The 11,794-nt window shown below is 38.4% G+C and overlaps 1 long non-coding RNA gene across 3 annotated transcripts in view; it reads left to right on the top strand.

The window, feature by feature from the left end:
* Nucleotides 1–359: 359 nt before the first annotated feature.
* LOC142017089 (uncharacterized) overlaps nucleotides 360–11,794 on the top strand; it is a 57,554-nt gene continuing 46,119 nt past the window's right edge. For 2 of the 3 annotated variants that reach the window (XR_012646434.1, XR_012646435.1), the window contains exons 1-2: nucleotides 363–409; nucleotides 7,346–7,413. This is a non-coding gene — a long non-coding RNA (uncharacterized LOC142017089). Of the gene's footprint in view, nucleotides 410–7,345; nucleotides 7,414–11,794 lie in introns of all 3 variants that reach the window. The other variant, XR_012646436.1, reaches the window with a different exon arrangement.

Here is an 11,794-nt window from a genome sequence, read left to right as displayed (position 1 = left end):
ACAAACTGCTTGATTTTTATGTTCAATCATTGCTGCTGCTGCTTCTCTGGGCCTCTTCCTACTCTGCCCCTTTTAGCATCTCCCTTATCTTGGGGTTAAGGTTCTCTCTCCCTGAAAATCCAGCTTCAGCAAACGTACCCAGTAACAAACTGTGACTGTCCCTTGAGCTGTTTAGCAAGAGGGGAGAATCTTTCCTTACCCCTCTCGTTGCAGCCAGGAACTGACCAGCTGAACCCCTGCAGCCCCTTTTACCTGAGCTTGCTGGGCTCTGATTGGCTGCTTTCATGCAGCATTTCTAGGCAGGCCTGCAGGGCCCAGCCTTCACTGCTCTTTTCCTGTTAGTCTGCTGCTTCCTGGAGCAGGGAGTAAGCAGTAAGGCTGTGGCGGCTAATATCCAGAGCTGCAGAAGGTAGGTATACCATGTCATAACCAGATTACTAATATTAACCCATCTACTTCACAGGGGTATCGTACTGAAAATACTCTGAACATAGTAGGCATTATTTCAATGCTAAGCGTTATTAATATTTGTAGATGCTGCCAGACATCTTACACTCCTTGAATTCACTCAGCATGCAGTACTCATATTGTTAATTAAAAACACAGGTTTACACATTTTCTCAGAACAGATCAAACTAAGTGCCTCAAAATATAAGTATAAAGTACTAATAAGGAAGACAAACGGCTCATTTTTCAAATAGATTTTGTTTTAGGGATACAAAATTGCATATGCTTTCCTGCACATGTTCCCTGCAGTTTTTAAACAAAGAAGAACACATTATTAAGCTACTAATCACCTATTTCAATTAACTGCTCTAAAACTGCGGGCTTTAGGAGTTGTGTTGCAACTAAAAAGCTCACTGATATTTTTACAAGGTAAAGTTACAGACAGTAGTAATTTGAGACAGTTGGCTATTAGCTGCCGTTTTAACTCTCAATTATGCTAAATATGGATAATTACAAATAAAACAAACTTGTGATCTTACACAGTAAGTACATTTCTATTTTATGTGATGAAATTTACAAGCAGATTTTCAGCCACTGGATTTAATTTCCACATGAAAAATTGACTTTAACAGTATGAAGTATGGCTACAAGTAAAAACTGTGTTTTCAATGAAGAAAATAAATGCATTTCCTGAACACTGGCTGTTAAAGCTAATTGATTTATTGGCTTTCTGGATAGTGTACTATTGTCTTTATACTCATGGGACAAGTGAGCTCTTCAGAAGAAAACTAAATTCTGCCACACTAGCATGACAGCTGAAAGGGTTTTTAATATGTGTGGGTTACTTGGAGCTAAAAGAAATCTTTCTATGATTGGTGGAAATGAACTAGATGCACCTGTTGGCTTATTGGATGTGTATTTTTAATACCTTAATATTCTTCGAGAGTTAATAGTGTTGGCACTCAGGTACTTTCTTTTAATCAGATTCCTTCCATAGGACAATATTTATTCAAGCAAATGTAAAATACTTTTCAAAAGAAGAGAAATATGAAATTCCCATTTTTTAATTTTACAGGAGCTGGTTTAAAACTCAGGAAAAATACAAAGTTTAAGCAAAAACATTATTCCTATTAGAGAAAACAGTTCTAAAATTCATGGACTAGCCAAACGTTTACCATCCCCTATACAAATTTAGGTTACTATGCAAATTAGCATCTGGAAGATGAAAGAAAATGGCTACAGGTGGATTCAAGCCCACATAATAATATAAATAAAAAACTATGAAGAAAAAGAAAATGAAAATCAATTCAAGGATGTTGTTCTCTAGATTCACTATTAAAATGTATTCCAGAGGTCCAGCAGTGTCTCCAAGGTAGAGATACAGATAACTGATTTTTTTTTTTCTTTTACTCTAAGGCGTGTTAAGGGACAAGTTCTGCTCTCCATTATGTAGGTACAGGTTCCTTTAATCCCAGTGGAACTCCTGTGCATATATGAGAAAGTAAAACAGCAGTAAAGTTGAGAGTGTTTAAATATGTCATTTACTCCTTCCACTTTCTAAGCAAGTGGGAAGGGGTTTTTTTAAATCGGCCACTGGAAGTTTGAGTGGGTGATAGCTCTTTTAATGTCAGTTAACATCATCCTAAGTTTTTCAAAGGTTTACTTTTGTTTGGAAAGTTAAAATTTCCAAGTCCAGCAAAATACATCAGGCCAGAAATCTCATTGTACTACTCACTGGACTTCCTTAGTATGGTTCTGGGGAAAGGGATGGGGGGGCAGGTCAGGAAAGAAACAGCACAGGAGACGCATCATAGAGCACAAAGCACCAATCTCGCCCAACAAGCACTGTTGCATGATTCTGATGAGAGGTCTAGAAAGTTTTTGGGGGTCCTGGCAAAAGAAGCTTGGTGCAGTGTAATTCATTTGATTCCTCCTATGTTCAAGAAAACAGGACATTCAACATTTAATCTTGGAAATAAACAGAAGTGAATCAAAGAAACCTGACCCACGCATCAATGTCTGTTAGCAGAAATAACTTACAAGACCCCAATTTTTGGCTAACTGCCCAGGCAAAAAGAACTAATCATATTTTTCTAGCTGGACAGAATGGAAGCAGATAGAGTAGTACAGATGGTTTTCCCCATTTTTAATTACTACTTTAACAGTCCCACCAAAGATAATAAGTCTCTAAAATTCTGTGGACTAAAGAAAATGAGAAAGTCTCTAAGGAGATAAGTGGTTCTGTTAATTTGCCATTTATCAGAGGCCAGATTTTGTGATACTAGTCTCATCTCTGTAACTGGGAAGAGGCAATGTGGTAAACCAAGAATTCACTGTCTTTCAGATATCTCCAAGAGAATAAAAACACTCCCAAGCCATTAAACAGACTATTGAAAATTATAACCTCCTGGAGCAAGAAATCAGTGTGGCCACAAACTATCTTCTCCCACTGAATTAACAATAGAAACAACTTTCCTCTCTGCCCCACAAAAAATACCAAAAATTACTATGTTTTAATTATTGCTGCAGACAGCCAGCTACGGAACAGACTTCCTGGTTTTGCGTGGAATGAAGAAGACTACTGAAATTTGCAAAAGCAGGCTCCACCAGCTCGGGAAGCATAAGCATGCACTACCATCAGTGGGAGCGGGGGGACAGACTTGCCAGACTGCTAAGCAAGGTGAGGGTAGAAGCCAGCTCTTTGCTCAGGAAATGGCGGGGCTTCAGGCAGAAGGGACAGGGCTGCAGGCAGCCCTCAGAGCTGCCCAGAGGGTGTCGAGCAGGGCTTCAGCAGGTGATCTAATGGGGCTCTAGCCAGTGCCACTGCCTCTACAGCAGCAGCCAGCAGCCTCCAGCTCTTTTAAATTGTCAGGCCCCAGTGTAATTGCCCCTTTTGCCTTCTGATCCCCATCATGGGCCTGCTAACATCAGAAATATGGAACATGTGAGAAAGCCAATGGAAAAAAATTACCAGCTCTAGCAGGACAGGTAAAACCAACAACTGGATACAAATGGTTTCTTAAGTGAGCTGTTCCAGTGAGCTATTAGTACAGTGTACGCTGGAAAAGGCCCTGTTTGCAAAGATGAATCCAAATTGAATAGTTTAGTGGTGACCAGGCAACTAGTATGACTGCAGTTCCGGTTAGTACTGGTAAAAAGAACTACCCACCCTCTCTCAAGGCCAGAGATTTGGATATGCATACTACACCCTGAGACAGTCATAACAAAAGTCTGCTTTGTTCCTTTTTCCAACATATCTTGGACCATTTATTTCTGTCTTCAGTTGTGTTGTTTTACTATGTTTATAGAGTGAACATTTCTATTTCTTTTTTAGAACATCTTCTGCTTATACTGTAAGTGAAGCACAACCACCACCACATCCATGCAGACAAAGCTTAATTTGTCCAAGCTTACTTAGTCCATTGGGGGGGCGCTATGCTTCCCCTCATTAAATAAGATCCTCTTTTGCACACCTTGTCCATGAGACTCCCCATCACAGAACCAGACTCCTGTATTAGTATGCTGGAAACCAGACACAAGAACTAATTCTTCCACATTACTCCATGATGATAAGACCTCAGCTAGAGTACTGTGTCCAGTTCTGGACATCTCATTTCAGGAAAATGCAGACAAATTTGAGACACTCCAGAAGAGCGCAACAAAATTATTAAAGGCCTAGAAAACATGGCCAATGCAGAAAGATTTCAGAAATAAATTTAGTCTGGAAAAGAGAAAACTAAAGGGGGATATAACAGTTTTCAAGAACATAAAAAGTTATTAGGAAGCGAACGGTGAAAAATTGTCCTTGTTAACCTCTGAGCTTAGTCCAAGAAGCAATGGACTTAAATTGCTGCAAGGAATTTTCCAATTTTCCTACTTCTGCTTTTCAGTTAGGGTCAAATCTATGGTGTTGGTTTTTTGTTTGTTTTTGTTTTTGTTGTTTTTTGCTTCTCACTTGCATGTGGCCCCCAACTGATTTTTCTGTAGGTCTGTGGTTCTTATCCAAAAAAAGGTTCCCCTGCTCCCACCCACCCACAGAGTAACAGTGGTGGGCAACCTAGGTTTGGTTTGGCTATTAGGAGAAAGTTCTTAACAATCAGGATAAATAAGCACTGGAACAAATTGCCTACGGAAGTTGTGGAGTCTCCATCTCTGTAGGTTTTTAAGTACAGGTTCCAAACACCTGTCAGAAATGGTCTAGTTATTTTATGGTCCTTGAATACAGGAGACTGAACTACTGACCTAATGAGATCCCTTCCAATTCTACACATCTGTAACGCTATGAAAATAATTTCCTTTCCAGACAGGTAGAAATGGTTATGCTTCCAGAATGCAATAGGCAACCCAGAAAGTGACATTTCTGTAATAGCAAAATGAAGCGGGTCAGAACTAGAGCCTTTTATCTGAACCATCCAGAATGTTGGTGGCTTGGATCAAATGGAAGTTGGATCTGAATTACCCTTGGTTTTGATTTTGCAAAACATCCCAGAACAAAACTTTTAATCAATGTGCGTATCGACACCAGCAGACATTCACTTAAAATGGAACCCAGATCTGAACTTGGGGTGAGCCCAGAGTAACAGTGGTGGGCAACCTACGCTAGTGAGTGCCCCTCAAGATTGTCGTAACCAAGACAGTCTCCCAGGATTTACCATCTCCCAATTTTACTACAATATCTGCACTAGTGTACCTCGACTTTGCAGGATGTGATGAGTGAACCATAGCAGTTCTATGACTGGATGCGGAAAGAGTGCATGATTCTCACAGTCAATGTTGTGTGCAATCAGCATGCATCTTGATTTACATGCATGTTGCTTTAGTGAGATTGGTAGGAAAAAAAATACATAGACTGAAACCAGAGGAATCTGGCAACATTGCACATGGGCAAGAGTAAACAAAATGTCTTGTGGGCCACACATGGAAGCCTGATGGGCTACATGTGGCCAGCAGACTGCAAGTTGCCTGCCACTGTTCTATATCCTCCTATCTGAATAGAGAAGTTTTGAACACTGTAGCTGACAGGGTAACCCATGGAGCTTTGTTGCCACACAATGGGAACGAGCCAGGAGACAACTTAGAGGCACAGGGCCTTCAGAGAAGTTAGGGCTCACCCACAGGAAAATCCTGCTGTTTAGTGGGCTACACCTCCTGCCAGTTCTGCATAGGCGCAAACTCTACTTACACACAATGAAGTGAAGTAAGTTCTGCAAGTTCCAACTGCAGTTTTGTAATCAACACCTCACCCTTCTGAATATACCTTCTCCCACTCCCTAAATAGCTCTTCCTGTTACAGCAAACTAGTAGTTACAGTCCTAAGTACAAATGGTTTATCTGTATTTGATTTCATTACAGTAACATGGGATATTTCCACTTATTAACTATTCATTCTTTCAACAGTTAATTCCTTAAATCATTAACATTTAATCAAAACCAAGTTTTAAAACCCTGACTCTTATCACAGTTAGTCCCTATAATCCTTTTTTCCAGACTAGATGTTTCCAAATCATGTTAAATCTTTCACCTTCCTTCTAGTCAATTTCAAGGTTTTTACTGAATCAAATAAAACATTCTTTAAACCTGTCTACTGGTTTTTCAAGCTTTAGTCATTTCCACTAGCCTTGATCAAGCTATCAAAATTAGGCAAACATTCTGCATTTAGCCACATTATTAACTCTTATTTTTATAAGAATATCATGACAGCTGTCATCTTATTATTTTAATGCATGTAATATTTTAAATTGAAAGAACTGCAAAAATAGGGCTATTTTGTTTTACGGACTATCAACAGCCTTATGACCTTGAAAATAGTTAAGCAGACTCACTGATTTTTACAGTTTTTAAAAAAAGCACATAGCTATCATATTTTTATCAACTTTGACTAGTCTTGTGAAAAATCAGTTCTGCCTATACAGATAAATGCATGCTTCTGATATACTTTGGAATAAACTTTCTTCCTAGTATAAAGAGTGCATTATTTGAGCGTAGCATAAAAATAATGCTGCTGAGCTGCTACTATGGTAAGTTAAAAACTTTTTTAAAGGATTTGTTTTGCTTTAATGATAAATGAAGTTCCTGAAAATACAAATGACAGAACAGCAACACATAGTTAAATCTTTCTTAAAATATGAGACCAAAGGAAAGGTAAAGAGGAAGAACAGTTAACCTCTGGTGACCAAAGGTGCACTTGATCTGTTATTTTGTATTCTATACTCTTCAAAAGAGCAATATAAACAGAATTATTTATGCCCAGCAAAATGTTGCTTAATTACTTATGCACCACTGTTTGCCTGTATTTTAAGCTCTCTCTACCACCCACAGGCAGACGTTAAACAGCTGCTAAAAGCTAGCTTTAGTCTTGTCTGTTTGAAATTAGCATACTTGAGCTTTGAAAAAACTTTGTTGCCAATTTACATATGCATAGAGACTGATATTTAGAATCACCATATGATATGTCCCTCAAGAGCTTTTCTTATTGCCTCCATCCTCAGGTCTCAACCTAGAGACTGTAAATCTAGCAGGTGATTAATTCTATACCCTTGAGAAACTAGCAATTAGCACTTGCAACCAGTAAAAAATTGTCATTTCAAAACCCTGTTTACTATGCCCATGTATTTTCTATGAACTCATAGTTAACTCAGAATAGATATACATGGCAATAGATTTGAAGTCATTTCTGTCTCTTTATGTAAAATATAATATAGCTCCCAGCTAATCAACCTATTAAATATACTGAAAGGAATTAAATAACTGACATTTCTCTTTTATATGAAATAGCGAGATGTAGCAAGCATGAAAACACTATACATGATGCTTTATGTTACCAAACCTTAATCAGCTCATTTCAACATGACGACTTTGTAGGGTTTACCTGTTCTGTGTCAATTCTTATCTCTGATAGCTGAAATTACCGTACTTCCAGATGTTCTTATGCATTATTGAGGTCTTCTGCAGTAGATGCTGGAAAAGGTAAGATAAGGTTTTATTTCTTTGTAGTAGTCACAACATTGAGATCAAAGGCAGTAAAGTGCAGTGCTTAGTATTGAAAAGTATGATGAACTTAACATTTATTTTCAAGTAGCAAATCCATCATAAAAATGCTCATCAATCTTCAGTTAACTATTTCAAATGTAATCTATTGGGCTAACACTGAGCATTTTAAGGTGATGGGGGAGTTTAATAATAAAAGAACATTTTAGTGCTCATTAAATGTGTGCTAATCATCAGTGTACATAACAAAAATATAACACATTGTAAAGGAACACTATGAAAACTTGCATTGAAGAAAAAACTATGTAGTAAAATAATTTTGGAGGTTAACTGAGAGTTAATTTTTTTTTTTTTTTAGTTGAGGGGCCAGGTTTCAGACATTGCAAAATAAAATCCTATGTCATGTACAACTGTGATTTAAAAGGAAAACACAACTGCTGCTTCAAATAGTAGTTAGTTCCATGATGTACTCATGAAGTGAAGTGAAAACGTTAGTTCCTTTTACAGCATATTTCATAAGCCAGGTAGAAGTTTAGTGAACATAATTACCATTTCCATAATATTACCTATATGCATACTTGTGTGCGTACATTCATGAACACTCATGCTCACACAGAGAAATCATAGTTGCAACTTTCATATAACCCCGTACTTTTACAGAACACATACATTTATTGCACAGATCTATTAAATTGTTTTTATTAGTGATCATCACTTAATAAATATCACTGCCTTCCATAAAAATCCAAAAAAGTAGAATTTATAGACAAAGAAAAGCCTTAGTTTAAGGAGTCTGAAATCCACTTATTTCTAAACTCTTGCTTTTGTCTAAAAACAAGAAAGCAGTAGTTAATGTAGAAGTGGGCCCTAATGCAAATACTCATTTTTTTCTAGTTGCACAATCATTAGGCAGCCTGCTGCAGAAGCCTGCTAGACTTACTTTCCACTAATTACATCATCAGATCATCACACTGTTAAAATCAGTTGCAGAGTACTTGTACACAACTAAATCCTTGCTTCTAATTACTATTTTAGTCTCTTCTTCTTTGTGACATGTTGGTGATAGATCATTATTTTTTCAGCAATTTGTTCGCATTTATATGCAATATAATTGGATCTGATTAATTATTATGATTAATGACTGCAGAATTTCCTTGCGAAGCTATTAATACTGGTAGTATCAAAAGAAAGACATGGACAAATTAAAGCCAATGGAGTCCTGTTGCTTGTACTTACAATGCCTAAGCTAGATAACCCTTTGCTGTTCAGAGCTCTGTAACAAATACAGAGATCTTATTTGGATTTCCCTAAAAATTGTATGTTTTTGTTATATTGAATCATAACTAATATGGGAGAGGTTCAAAACTACTGTACTATAAATTATACTTTCATCGCTATGTTTTTAGACGAGTTCAGTAGAACTACTATAGTAGTGTTGATTTAAAGCATTGGAACTATAGAAAAAGAGGGAAAAAACTGAGAAATGCTTTGGAATAATCAAGTACATATATCAATCGTTCAGGTTTGTTTTTTGTTATGGCTTGGTTTGGGAGAGGGAGAGGTTTAGAACAAACATGATAATCATTGCAATTAATTTCTATTAAATGTCATATTACAAAATTTCCAAAGGACATATTTATGTAGTGCATGTTGTATTTTAAATTACACTCTGGCTTAGAAATAGGATATTACATGTAAAAAAAAAAGCAAACAATGACTGAGTAGCTTAGGGGATCGACTTTCCTGTTACCGCTGGGACCTGACTTTAAATCTGGCTTTGAACAAACTGAAGAAAAATCATTTCAGTCTAATGGCCGTTGTGTGTGTGCGCGTGTGCACACGCACATGCACACACACACATAAAAATCAGATAGCATGAGTTCCATGCAGGTGGCAAAACGCTTTAGTGTCCAGAATCAGATATGCTTTGAAAGCGTTCTGATCTGGAAGAAGTCAGTGATTTTGCTTCAGTGTAAATCTCCAAATGTAAAGACTCTGAATGTGTTTTAAATCTATAATAAATGGCAGAAACCCTAATCGCACTCTGAGCCAAAATAAGAACTTGGCGATTCTGGCTGCAGTGATACTGAGACTTTGCAAAAGAATCTCTTTCAGTACAGAATCAGAAATACAGACACTTAAATGAGGAACTACAAGAAAACCACTTTTTAAAAAATCTGAGGGGTCTGAGGGAATACAAAAAGATGTAAGAATACCTAAAGGCAATGTTATGATCAATAAAATAAAATGTTCCACAACCAAAAGGAGAGGAACATCAAAAGTGCATCATAAAATTAGTGTCACAAAAATGAGCAATCCTGTAGCACCTGAAAGACGTTAAGGTGCTACAGGATTGCTCATTTTTTGTGAAACCACAGACTAACACAGCTACACTCTGAGACTATAAAATTAGCAAGATTTCAAATATAAAGAAAGCACCCTCTCTATTAATTTAACAGAGTACCTTATCAAAACATATCCTAAAAGAAGATGACTAGATACATGGCACCTTTGTGGCCAGGTATATAAAGATGCCAATTTGTCAAAGATCATATTAGTCAAAACCACAACAGTTAAGTGTCTAGGGAACCCAGGTGATTTCTCTTTGGCTACAGTTACACTAGCAAGTTTTGCTGACAAAACCACAGTTTTGCCGGCAAAACTGGTGGAACATCCACACACAAAATGCATTTTGTCAACTGTTCGTCGACAAAACTCAGGACTTTCGCCCACAACATTCTGCCTCTCAGCCATGAGACATAACACGACTGTTGACAGATTCTGTCAAAGGAAAAGCTGTGTGGACGCTCTGCGGGGCCTTCTCACTACAAACAGGGCATCCAGAACAATGGGCAGCCCTGTCTGCTGTGCTTTCAGATGCCTGTTTTGCCGAGACAGCAGGCGGGCAGTCCAGCTGCTCTGCTGACTGAGCCGAGAGGTTTTCCGATTGGCTTTTGTGTATCGCCACACTCTGTCAACAGAAATTTTGTTGGGAAATCTCTTCAGAAAGTGACTTCTGTCGACAGAGCACTGTACTGTAGCCATAGCCTGTTTTAAAGTCATGTTACAGTTACTTGTAACATATGTGTTTTCTCGTGTAAGTGCTTATTTTGCAGCTTATGATATGGGTAGTGTACATTTTAAAGTATTTCAAATTTCCGCTTTGCTTCTTAGGATCAACAGAATTAACTCATATCAGAAACATCTTAAAAGCCCTACATTCACGGAACATATCCATGCTAGGTCTTTATGTCAGAGGGTTACAATTCTCTTTAACTGCAAATGGGGAATACACCAAGCGTCCATCTCAGTTTCCTATCATTGTCCTCCTCAAGTTTTAGAGAGGTAGCTGTGTTAGTCTGTAGCTTCAAGAACAACTAGAAGTCTTGTGGCACCTTATAGACTTACAGATATTTTGGAGCATAAGCTTTTGTGGGCAAAGACCCGCTTCATCAGATGCATGAGTGGTGGGATGGTTTCAGAGGGGTATTTAAAGAGTGAAAACTACAATCCATTGGTGACCTTCCTGAAAAAACCGTCCTGGCCACTATGGATGTAGAGACCCTTTACACCAATATCCCACAGGAAAATGGACTCCAAGCTGTTAGGAACATTATTCCTGATCAGACTGAGGCACAAATGGTGGCGGAGCTTTGTGACTTTGTCCTCACCCACAACTATTTCAGATTTGGGGACAAATTATACCTTCAAATCAGTGGTACTGCTATGGGCACCCACATGGCTCCACAGTATGCCAACATTTTTATGGCTGACCTGAAACAACGCTTTCTCAGTTCTCATCCCCTAGCGCCCCTCCTCTACCTGCACTACATTGATGACATCTTCATCATCTGGACCCATGGGAAGGAGGCTCTTGAAGAGTTCCACTATGATTTCAACAGTTTCCACCCCACCATCAACCTTAGCCTGGACCAGTCCACACAAGAAATTCACTTCCTGGACACTACTGTACAGATAAGCGATGGTCACATCACCACCACCCTATACCGAAAACCCACAGACCACTATGCTTATCTACACGTCTCCAGCTTCCATATAGTGCATACTACACGGTCCATCATTTACAGCTAGGCACTAAGATACAACCGTATTTGCTCTGATCCGTCAGACAGAGACAAACATCTACAAGACTTTTACCAAGCTTTCCTCAAACTACAATACCCACCTAAGGAAGTGAGGAAACAGACTGATAGAGCCAGACGGGTACCCAGAAGCCACCTACTACAAGACAGGCCTTGCAAGGAAAACAAGAGAACACCACTGACTATCACATACAGCCCCCACCTAAGGCCTCTCCAGTGCATCATCAGTGGTCTGCAACCCATCCTGAACAATGATC

Source organism: Carettochelys insculpta, chromosome 8 (assembly GCF_033958435.1).
Source record: "Carettochelys insculpta isolate YL-2023 chromosome 8, ASM3395843v1, whole genome shotgun sequence".
NCBI classification, from domain to species: domain Eukaryota; kingdom Metazoa; phylum Chordata; order Testudines; family Carettochelyidae; genus Carettochelys; species Carettochelys insculpta.
This window is presented reverse-complemented; position numbering and strand designations above follow the sequence as displayed.